Source organism: Mustela lutreola, chromosome 6, assembly GCF_030435805.1.
Source record: "Mustela lutreola isolate mMusLut2 chromosome 6, mMusLut2.pri, whole genome shotgun sequence".
In the NCBI taxonomy this organism is placed as follows: domain Eukaryota; kingdom Metazoa; phylum Chordata; class Mammalia; order Carnivora; family Mustelidae; genus Mustela; species Mustela lutreola.
The window spans coordinates 64,691,858-64,703,503 of record NC_081295.1 but is presented as its reverse complement, the minus strand read 5'-3'; positions in this window follow the sequence as shown (position 1 = coordinate 64,703,503).

The window sequence follows — 11,646 nt, the reverse complement described above, 5'->3', positions numbered from 1 at the left end:
ATAAGCAGCTCCATATTGAAACCTCTACCTCATATCATCCTTTAATTTAATTAACCTTGAATGATACCTTGCCAAGGTCTCATAATCAATAGTTTGATCAAAGAATGTGTAAGTGCTATTATCCAGGCCTCTAAAAAGAGAATTGAAAGTTTGTGTAAATGAGGAAATTATAATGTGATTTTTTTGGACTAGAAATTAAACCAGTGAAAGGATAATTATTTCTTTTTACTTGCTATAAACCGAATGACAGTGTTGCCCTGCAATATATATTAATATTGCAGGACAACACTGTCATTCAGTACATATATGTATATATGTCATTCAGTACATGTATACATATTCAGTATATATGTTTGTATATATATATATACATATTCAGTATATATACATATATATATGTATATATACTTGTTAAAACCACAGCCCCAAAATGGAATCATTAGTTGAATTGTCAAACCCTGCTACTGACAGAATTGCTTGGTGTTGGGAAGCACCCCTCTACACAAAGAAACCCAATTAAGGGCCTTAATTTGGTCCAAGAACATAGTTTACCCCCCCCAACACACACACACTCATATGTTAAATCTTAATCCATTTTATTGGTATTTGGAGGTGGGGCCTTTGGGAGATGATTAGGTCAGAGGGATGGACCCCCCCCCCCCTTGAATGAGTTTAGTGCCCTTGTAGAAGAGACCCAGAGAAGTCCCTTGCCCCTTCCATCTTGTGAGGACACAGCAAGAAGATGGCTGTCTATGGACCAGCAAGCTGGCTTTTGTCAGACTGCTGTCAGCTGGTGGCTTGACCTGGGACTTCCCAGCCTCCCACACTGTGCAAAATAAATTTCTGTTGTTTAAAAGCCCCTCAGTCTATGGTATCCTGTTATTGCAGCTGGAAGAAATGAAGACGCTTCCAATTGTGCAGAGAACAATTGCATTTACATGGAAATGTATCATGTAGGAAAGCGCTAATCCTAGCTGCTCCTTAGGAGTGAGCAAGACTGAGTCAGTCCATCATCAGACATTTTGAAGAGAAACTGCATAGTGCAAGGACAGGCATGAAACCTCCGAAGCTGCCCAACCTGGGCCTAATGTATCCATCACCATTAATTAGCCACATGACTAGGAACGTGTTCCTTAATCTCTCTGTGCCTCAATTTCATTACCTGTGAAGTGGAGATAGAATAAAGTATTGAACATAGGGTTATTGTGAAGGTTCAATGAGGTAATTGTGAATAGTGCTTAGCCCTATGCCTGACAGGTAAGTGGATAAACATTAGCTGTGTATTATTAGTATATTCTAGATACCCCCTGCCACAGTAATTTAAAGAATAATATGGTTAATTCTGGATAGAACTTATTCTATGAGATAGAGGATTGTAAACAAGAAAATGCCATTACACGAGACACCTGGGTGGCTCAGTTGGTTAAAGCTTCTGACTCCTGGTTTTGGCTTGCGTCATGATCTCAGGGTCCTGGGAAGCAGCCTGGTGTCTGGCTCCCTGCACTCAGCATGGCATCTGCTCACAATTCTCTCCCTCTCCCTCTGTCCATCTGCTGTACCCCCCCAACTCTAAATAAATAATAAGTAAATAAAATCTTTATTAAAAATGGCACTACATGGACACTTGGGTGGTTCAGTCTGCTAAGCGTCTACCTTCCGCTCAAGTCATGATCCCAGGGTCTTGGGGTCAAGTCCTGCATTGGGCTCCTTCTTCAGCCTGCTTCTCCCTCTGCCTGCTGCTCCCCCTGCTTGTACTCTCTCTCTCTCTTTCCGGCAAATGAACAAAAAAAAATTTTTAAATGGCATTACAGCTTTGTATTGTAATAGAAGTTTGTGTTAGCTGTGGTGAGAACATAGAAGGGATGTTAGTTCTATTCAAAGAGATGGAGAGTGACCTGGTGGAGAGCGATCTTGAAACTGGTTTCTATTCTCACCTTGGGATCCAGCAACCACCAACTAGTGGTAGAGAAAATAAAATAGAAAATTTTAACAGTATGTGGGGGCTGAAAGCAGGATGTCCCAGGATGTGCCACTTGGGCATAGAGACTATTTTGGATTAAAAAGCAATCAAGACCCAGCAGATTCAGAAAAGTCTCTTTCCCTCCGTACAACTGCCTACAAGAATTGAGACAGAGGATCTGCTCCAGGAAGAGAGCTATCACCATAAATAACTATGTCATGACATCAGCCCGGTGTGGAGACAGGGAGTAACCTGTTTGATTAAAGTCCTTTGTGTCCCCTTGCTTCTGAGAGTCCCAGCAAACATTTGTCTACCATTTACTTTTTTTTCATTTTCCTGGGGATTGAATTCCTTCCCTTTGAAGACCCCGACCCCTACCTCCTTTCTTTACTTCAGAATGACATGCATACCTCATTTTGCTTGACTGCCTTTGGAATTTTTTTTTTTTTGAGAGAAAGAGTGTATGTGTGTGTGTGCGCGTGTGTACGTTGGCAGGGTGGAGTGCAGAGAGAAACTCAACAAGCTTCGTCCTCCATGCACAGCCCAACAAGGGACTCAATTTCAGATCACAATCTGAGCAGAAATCAAGTCAGAAACTTCATCAACAGAGCCTCCTAGGCTTATGTCTTTGGAATTTCTATGTCTGTGTGAATGAAATGAAATTTTATTTTCTCCTGTTAATCTGTCTCATGTCAACTTGATTCTTTGGCTGGAAGGATCTTGAAGGGGACGAGAAATTCTTTCTTCCCAACAAGTATTATTTCCCTATAGACTAATAGGAAATGACTATGTCTTTGACAAAAGTGCTTAGATTTCAGTGAATGGAAATAACAAATCTGTAAGCAACACCAGCTTGCATTCCCCCCTGTTTTTGCCTTTATAGCTCCAGCATATCCGAGCCCACAAACTCTGCACCTTCACCACACCCCTTTCCTTAGTCATTCGGGTCAGGTTTAAGTACATCAGCAAGTTGGTAGAATGTCATAACAAGAGTTTGCTTTTTTCTTTAATTGAGGTATAATTGATACTCAATGTTTTATTAGTTTTAGGTACACAGTATAATGATTCCATATTTGTAAATATTGTGAATAATCACCACAATAAACTAGTATCTGTCACCATACCTAGTTACAGTTTTTTTCTTATAAGAACTTTTAAGATCTACTCTCTCAGCAACTTTCAGACACAGTATTATTAACTATCATCACCATGCTGTATATTATAGCCCCACGATATTTCTTTTATAGCTGGGAGTTTATACTTTTTGAACTCCTTCACACATTTCACTTCCTCTGCCCACCCCACACCCACTATAGCTACCTATCTGTTGTCTGCATCTATGAAGGAGCTTGCTTATTAAAATTAAAATTAAAATATAATAAAGCCAACACTATCCCTTAAACCAAAAGATGGAAGAACAATTTTATCAAGACTTAAGTGGAGATATTAATGTATTTTTTTAAAATCATGTAGGCGCAAGAATGCATTTATTCAGTCAGTAGCCATTCAATCAGTGGAAGTGTCATTCAATCAGTGGCCAGTCCTCATAGGACAATGACTGACCGCCTCCTGCAAGGAGGAATTCTGCTGGTAGATGGCTTTTGGACTTGAACTGCAACATCAGTTCTTCTATGGGACCCCAGTCTGCTAGCCTACCCTGTAGAGCTTACACTTGTCAGCCTCCATAATCATGCGAGCCAATTTCTTAAAATAAATCTCCCAGGGTGCCTGGGTGGCTCAGTGGCTTTAAAGCCTCTGCCTTTGGCTTATGTTGTGATCTCAGGGTCCTGGGATCGAGCCCCACGTTGGGCTCTCTGCTTAGCAGGGAGCCTGTTTCCCCCTGTCTCTCTCTCAGCCTGCCTCTCTGCCTGCTTGTGATCTCTGTCAAATAAATAAATAAAATCTTTAAAAAAAAAACATGTATATACATAACATGTATATTAACACAATATATCATACATTATATATACATATGTTGTATATATACACACACGTACACGAACACACACATATCCTACTGGTTTCATTTTACTGGAGAATCCTGATTTATATAATCATGTTCAGTGTTTCTCAAGCTTAGTTTGTGATTTCATAGACCATGCTGCTAGCCTTTCTGACCAAGCTAGGAAAGTGTGAGGACCTGCTCTGAACATTATGGTTGTTTCTTGCAACATCCATATCGGCCCTCCTTTGCTGCATAGAGCTCATGGGCTTTGGGTAGATTACAGCCTACTCCTCACTCTAGGCCAACCTATTGCCCTTCTGGGGCAATATGCTTTACTCAATGTCCACCAATTTAAATGGAAATATCATCCCCAAACACCCTCACAGAAACATCCAGAATAATGTTTAACCAACTATCTGAGCACTGTGGCCCAACCAACTTAATACAGCAAATTAAGTATCTCAGCCATTCTGTTGTTTCTGCAAAAGTGAAGAAGATGTCCATTTTTTTGACAAGACAGACACTAAATATGAAGACAGACTGAGCACTTCCTCAGGATAATACCATCCATGGGCACATAGGTTTTTCCCACTCTCTCAGTTGGTGGCTTATGATATGGGCAGAACTGGGTCTTCCTATTACTGTTTGGGGGTACTTGTCACTGAGTAGGCTAAGGAAAGAGGTAGGGACTGGCACAAAACTAAATTTCCAGAAGCAGGCCTGCAACAGTAAGAATATCCCTGACTACCTGGCCACACAGTTGGAACTTGGCTCCAGCTACCTCTGGGAAGCAAAATATCCAGAAAAAGCAAATTCGTGAAATCCACTTCAGGAGGAAGATGGTGTCCAGCACAACTTTTGCACCCATACTACGCACAGTACCTTAGGAAAACAGGAAATTGGAGGAGACATTCAGGAGGTGAATGGACCTTATTTCTGTCTGAGTGAGGAGGAAGATAAAACCTCCCGCTCCCCAGTGCTTGGGCCTTTGTTGGTGGTGCTCAAGCTCATGGGAAATAGATTTTGAATTTATCTCTTACCTGTGCCTCAAAATTTTCAGCAACTCTGTAGTTTCATTATAAAATGCTTAATGTCATAATGAGGGTATTAAATTTGTTTTTGTATTTCTTTTAGGAAAAGGAATGAAAATACAGAAATAGCAATCTTTTGAGGATTAAAACAGTTCTCACTTTCTCTGTGGAAAAAACTGGGGAGGTTTTAAATCAGAGTCTGGACGTTTAAACAGCTAATTGCAATGAGTTTCCTTTCTAGAAGGTGTTAAATTCTAATCATTACTTCATCATCACTTCAAAAGATTTGTTTTCTCAACTCTGTGGTTTAAAATGTGTGTGTTAATTAGTCAGCAGTAAAGAGGAGCTGGGGAGTTTGCTGAACCGCAATTGTAGTTTTAAGCTAGAATAGTTGATAGAATCCTCCCACTGCTTGAGTCCAAATTATTCTCAACAGACTCTTCTCTTTAAAGAATAAAGAGTCAGAAAAATAAATGGCTTGGGCAGATGATCTATTTTTAAGAGATGAGGATTTGGATTTAAAAATCTGTAACCCCAGTCCAGTTTTGCGGTTACGAAATGAGATAAAGAATAAAACATCAAAAGATGATTTAAGAGGCTAGACTTGCCAATAGCTACATGTGGCTACCAAGCCCTTGTAATGTGGCTAGTCCAAACAGAGATATGCTGTAAGAGGAAACCCGTTCTGGATGTGAAAGTCTCCATACAAGAGAGAAAAGCAAAAACTATCATTAATATTTTTCCAATATTGATTAGATGTTGAGGGATCATATTTTGGATATACTGAGTTAAATAAAATATGTTTTTGAAATGGATTTCTTTGTACCTTCTTACACTTGCTTATTGTGGCTATTGGAAGATTTAAAATCACATACGTGGCTCATATTAAAATCTGTGGCACTACACAAGGATGTCCTTCATTTCTGCCATCTTCTCTGCATCCGTGGTGTCGCCATGTTGGCCCCAGGCTCTCCTGCTTGGTTGGATCTTGCATCAGCCTGCCACCTGCCACCATGTTATTCCTCTCTCACGCTTTGAGCAATCCTCCCTGCTCAGATCTTCCTCAGTCAGTGTGTCCCTGCTTTCCTTGAGATTGATAATGTCTCCATCCTGCTATGAGAGTCTGGGTCTTCTGCCTGATCTTCCTTTGGAAAACGATGAAGGTTTGAAATGGTCTATTATTTTAGTCCAAAAAAGTTGAACTTGTTGGGAAGGATACCAGGACATCTCAGGAAGTCCAAAGACTGGGCCTTGGGAGAGGAGGCAGGGACAAGGAGAGCACCCTGGGCTACTTGAGAGGGCTATTTCGTTGTTTTTCTGTTTCCTCACACGTGGTTCAAGAGGCCACTCGATGGCTTCTGATTTTTACCCATGAGGTCTTTCAGCTACAAGTAGAATGACACCTGTCATGGTCTGATTCTGAAGTGGAGAGGTCTAGCTTGGGGTCCTTGTCTAGCACTGTATCTGATAATCTCTTCAATTTTTCACATTGTCATTGGCCTGAGCGTATGGGCCATTGCTCAACACTGACTCATATGACAGTAGTAACAGGAACTTGTTTGCTTTGTAGTTTAGGAGCACTTTTTAACAACCATTATATTACTGAATTTTCCCAACTGCCAGCTGTAGATAGCCCCAATATGGTTTGTTTTTGTTCTGTAGACATGGTAACAGAAGTGCAGGCCAAATGACTTTCCCAAGGTTCCGGGAGCCAGGTGATTTGGTTGACTTATCCTGAAGGCTGGGCTTAAGCTTACCCCCATGTCTAGGATGCTTTGCACTCTTGAATGCTTCTGACTACTCTGTTTTCTCAGGAAAACCCCCTTGGCTCTGACATTGCAGAAAGCCTATCTTTAAAAGTTGTGGAATAATTTTTTGTGCTTTGTATCAAAGGAACTTTGGAGGTGGGAGGGGGAAAGTGGTGAACTGTACTAAACAGATGAGTCATTGTTTCAAGATTGAGGAAGCAAAGATTTATATCTGAGGGACTTTTCAGGAGTTTCTTGATCTTAAAAACAAATAAGTGAAAGAAGGGAGGAAAATAGACCTCAAATTTTTATTTTCCCTTCTTCCTCTTGAGGCAAGTTCTTTTTTTTTTTTTTTTTTTTTTTAAAGATCTTATATATTCACTTGACAGAGAGAAGGAGCACAAGCTGGGGGAGCAACAGGCAGAGGGCAGAGGAAGAAGCAGGCCCGCCTCAGAGCAAGGAACCTGACGTGGGGCTCTATCCCAGGACCCTGGGATCATGACCCCAGCTGAAGGCAGAGACCTAGCCAACTGAGCCACTCAGGTGCCCCTTGAGGCATGTTCTTATTACATTTCCCACCTGCCACACTTCTGACTAATTTCAACAATTTCTTGTTAAAAATGCCAAAGTTGTAATTTCCTTTCCATACATACCCTTCATTGACTACCTCTCAAGAGGTGTCTGTACATATGCAGGCAGTTTTTCTAGTCTTTTCCTACCAACACCCAGGTCTGGCCTTTAACTGAATAAATCTCACTGAGGTTTATCACTTTTGTCTTCCTTTTCTGTTTGGCTGTTTTTATTCCTCTTCAGTATTCTACCCACTTGCAAGAAAGAGATCTGAAAGACGTCCTTATCGGCTGGCCTGGAAGGAAAGAGCAATGAATTTTCTCATCTGTAGACACACACTGATGAGTCAAATTCATAGCATAACTCTTTTCTGTGCATGTATGTCCCTTAAATATTTTCTTGCCAGCCTTTAAGTGGTTTTATTTTTTGGGGGGGGGCTGTGGGGAGGGGTGGTTCTTAGTAATATCTGTGAGAATCTGGAGAACTAGTTAGTATTAAGATCTTGTTAGGTAGAAGCTAGATAGGAACAGTGGAAGGACCACCCCAGGCAGAATCCCAAGTCCTCAAAGGGGAATGATGGAGACATGTGCTGGAGGCAAGGACATAGATGAATATGCTCTACCCTAAAAGCCTTGGGAGCACCACATCCTGACCTTGTGGCTTCCAAGACCTTGGGCCTGACAGAGTAAGAATCACAGGTTCAGAACATGCATTCTCCTCATCCACGTCTGCCCCAGGGTAACCTCTAGACTCATTATAATACATCTGCATTGTGGGCCCAGAACCTCCCATTGAGAAGGGCTGCCATGATGGTTCCAGTGCAAACACTATAGATTTAAAAACTCCCCCTCCTAATCTATGGGAGGAGTTTTCCAAATGATTGGAAGCAGCCTTCATTAGAGACCTCTCCACAGTCTTCACAGAGTCTCCCAGCTCCGAGACACCCAATAATAACCAATCCTGAAACAACCCAGAGACTGGTTCTACCTCAGAACCTACCTGCCTTCCCACCTTGAGAGGGTATGTTCCCTTTGATAAACTGGTTTGTGCTTTCTACTTTCTTTCTGACTGTCTTTATTGGAGTGAGGACCCCACATAAATCTGGGAAATTCAAGAATGAAGACCTCCATTCACTCTCACTCCTCACAGTCTGAACTGTCAATGTTTTACTTGGTTGTTCGTTGCAGTGGGATGAATTAAAATCTCTACAGAGAAAATAGATTAATTGGACAATGTTATGTTTGGTCATAGTTTTATGAAGATTTCTAGGATTTTTAAAATATCCGATTTTGCCTCTTTCTGGAAGAGAACTATATATATTTTTTAAAAAACTTTCAATGAATTATACACACAGAAAAGCATACATAAGAAAACATTATTCATTTTTGAAAACTGAATATACTAAGTAACCAGGACCCAGAAGAAACGGAGTGCTATAACATGCCAGAATTCCCCTCATGCTCCCTGCCTGAAAGAGAGAGAGGAAAAAAAAAAAAAAAAAGGTTTAGAAATGAGCTTAGAAATGGGAGCTTCCAAGTTGTAAAAGGTTATGTCACTACAGATTAAATCTTTGGTTAATAATGGTGTTCACTTTCCCTGATTGACTTCTTTTCCATATGTTTTAGGTATATTGGAATTTCTAAATGATCTGTCTTGGATCACTTGTTATTACCACTCTTAGTTTTAAAATGTCATCTATAGATTAGGCATCCAGGAGGCTCAGTAGGTTATATGTCTGCAGTTCATGATCCTAGGGTCCTGGGATGGAGCCGGCATCGCGCTCCCTGCTCAGTGGGGAGTCTGCATCTACCTCTGCCTCCTGCTCCCCCTAATTGTGTATTCTCTCTCTCTGACAAATAAATAAATAAAAACTAATGTACTGAGTATTCAACTTTGTATTCTACCTTATTTTGGCTTAATATTGCATTTTAGCATTTTTTTCATTAATGACTTTACATAAATATCATTTTTAAAGACTAGGTATTCTTATCCCATAAATGAACTGTCATGTACTTACTCATTTTCCTGAGAGAATCTTTAGATTGTTTTTAATTGCCAACCAATGAATGTGACAGTTGACATTTTTATACATGAGTCTTTTCCTGCACTTTTATATTAGGTGGGTATCTAGATGTAAAATTACTTGCCAAAGCATCTGAATGCTATAGAGGTACTTGAGAAATATTTTCCAAAATATTTTCAGAAATACTGTAGCAGCTTCACTCCTAGAAACAACATATAAGAGTGCCTTTTCTGTTGTTTATTATCAGGGCTTCTTATATCACTAAGAAAGGTTTCTGGCTTAACAGGAAAACAAAATTGAATCCATCCAACCTTCAACTGGGGTTGAATATTTTCCCACCTATTTGCTTGCCATTTGTGTTTTTTCTGTTGCAAAATCAATACATTTCCTTTGTCTCATGGTATGATTTGTTAACCATGATTGGTGTATTTGTATTATTTCTCATCTCAGAAAAAAGGGGGTTGCTGTTTCTATTCAGAGACTGTGGGAAAGGGTCTGGCATAGAAGATAGTAAGGAACTTCCAGGAAGGAACTTCATGGTGATGACATAGTTGACATTGATAGACTAAGGTTGATAATAACAAGTGATTCTAAGATGGGACATTCAGAAATCTCAAGATAGCCAAGAGAAGTGAAACAGAAGAAGTGAACATCATATTTCTTTATTTTTAAAGATTTTATTTATTTATTTGACAGAGAGAGAGAGATCACATGTAGGCAGAGAGAAAGGGAGAGGGGGAAGAAGACTCCCCGCTGAGCAGAGAGTCCGATGTGGGGCTCCATCCCAGAACCCTGGGATCATGACCTGAGCTGAAGGCAGGGGTTTTAACCCACTGAGCCACCCAGGCACCCCATGTGAACACCATCTTTAACCAAAGATTTAATCTATAGTGATATAATCTACATCTTGGAAGGTATCATTTCTAAATGCATTTATTGCTATTTAGAATACCAAGCTGCTAGCTGAGTATTCTATTCTAACCTGACAATGTGTTCTTTCTTTCATGATAGGCAAGATTGGCTTCTGTTATTCTTAAAGTTTGTTACTCATTGAGGTGTCCTTCATATGCTATCCCTTGGGGGCCACACAGAGCCTGTTTTTGCACCCCAACTTCATGTACTAGAAATTTGACACATAGCATGCTGATTGACTAAAGGAGGTTAAAGGAGTTTCTCTTTCAGATTTTATTTTTTGCTACTGGAACTCACTCCTGTTTGTTTTGATGATTCTGTACAGAGAATTCTAACTTGAAATAACTGGTTTTGAACTCCTCGCTTAAATAATTTGAATAGAAAATTCTACAGTTATATGCAAAGTTAAATTTGTTCTGTGTTCTTATTATACCAAATCAATTTTTTAAATGTTTTATTGAAAATTTTCTTTTTTTGTTTTATATCTGTATTAGCTCATTCAGAAACGTATGTAGTCTCTTAATCCTTATTTGTGTTTTAAACATTGGCAAGAGGGCTACATGGGCTTCAAAATTCAAGTCATAAATCTTTACCCTCAACTTTGGGCTATAAAAGAAATTTGAAATCCAATGTTTAGTAAATTGGAGCTCTTGAGATGGTTTACCTATTACTTCCAGGGTATTTGCATTAGAGAATCTAAAGAATGTTCAGACTAAAATTCAGAATTGGATCTTCCTTTCCACCCTTTCTTTCTGTCCTCTTTTTTTCCTCTCTTTACCTCTTTCTCTCTCTCCTCAATTCACTCTTTCTTTCCTTCCTTCCCTTCTTTCTTTCCCATACATACTTACTATGCGCCAGTTACTTTTCTGGTGGCTAGGGATAAAGCAGTGAATAAAACCAGGGCCACTCGGTGGCTCAATAGGTTAAGCATCCTGCCCTTGGTTTTGCCTCAGGTCATGATCTCAGTGTCATGGAATCAAGCTCCATGTTGCGGGAGGCGGGGGGCCTGCACTCAGCGGGGAGTCTGCTTCAATATTCTTTCCCTCTGCCCCGGCCCCCAACTTGGGCCCTCTCTCTCTCTCAAAAAAAAAAAAAAAAAAAAAAAAGTAAATCTTAAAAAAAAAAATACAGGGGCACCTGGGTGGTACAGGTGGTTAAGCATCTGCCTTCTGCTCAGGTCATGATCTCAGGGTCCTGGGATAGAGCCCCACATCAGGCTGTTGCTCAGTGGAGAGTCTGTTTCTCCCTTGCTCATGAACTCTCTTTCACTCTACTCTCTCTCTCTCTCACATAAATATAAAAATCTTTTTTTTTAAGAAAAAGAAATTCCTAAAAAACAAACAAACAAAAATAAAAACAAAACTCATGCCCCATGGAACTTTCTTTCTAAAATCAGGTTGATTGAAGCATCATTTCATGCAGTAAAGTTTGCCACTTTCAGATGTACAGTTCTATGG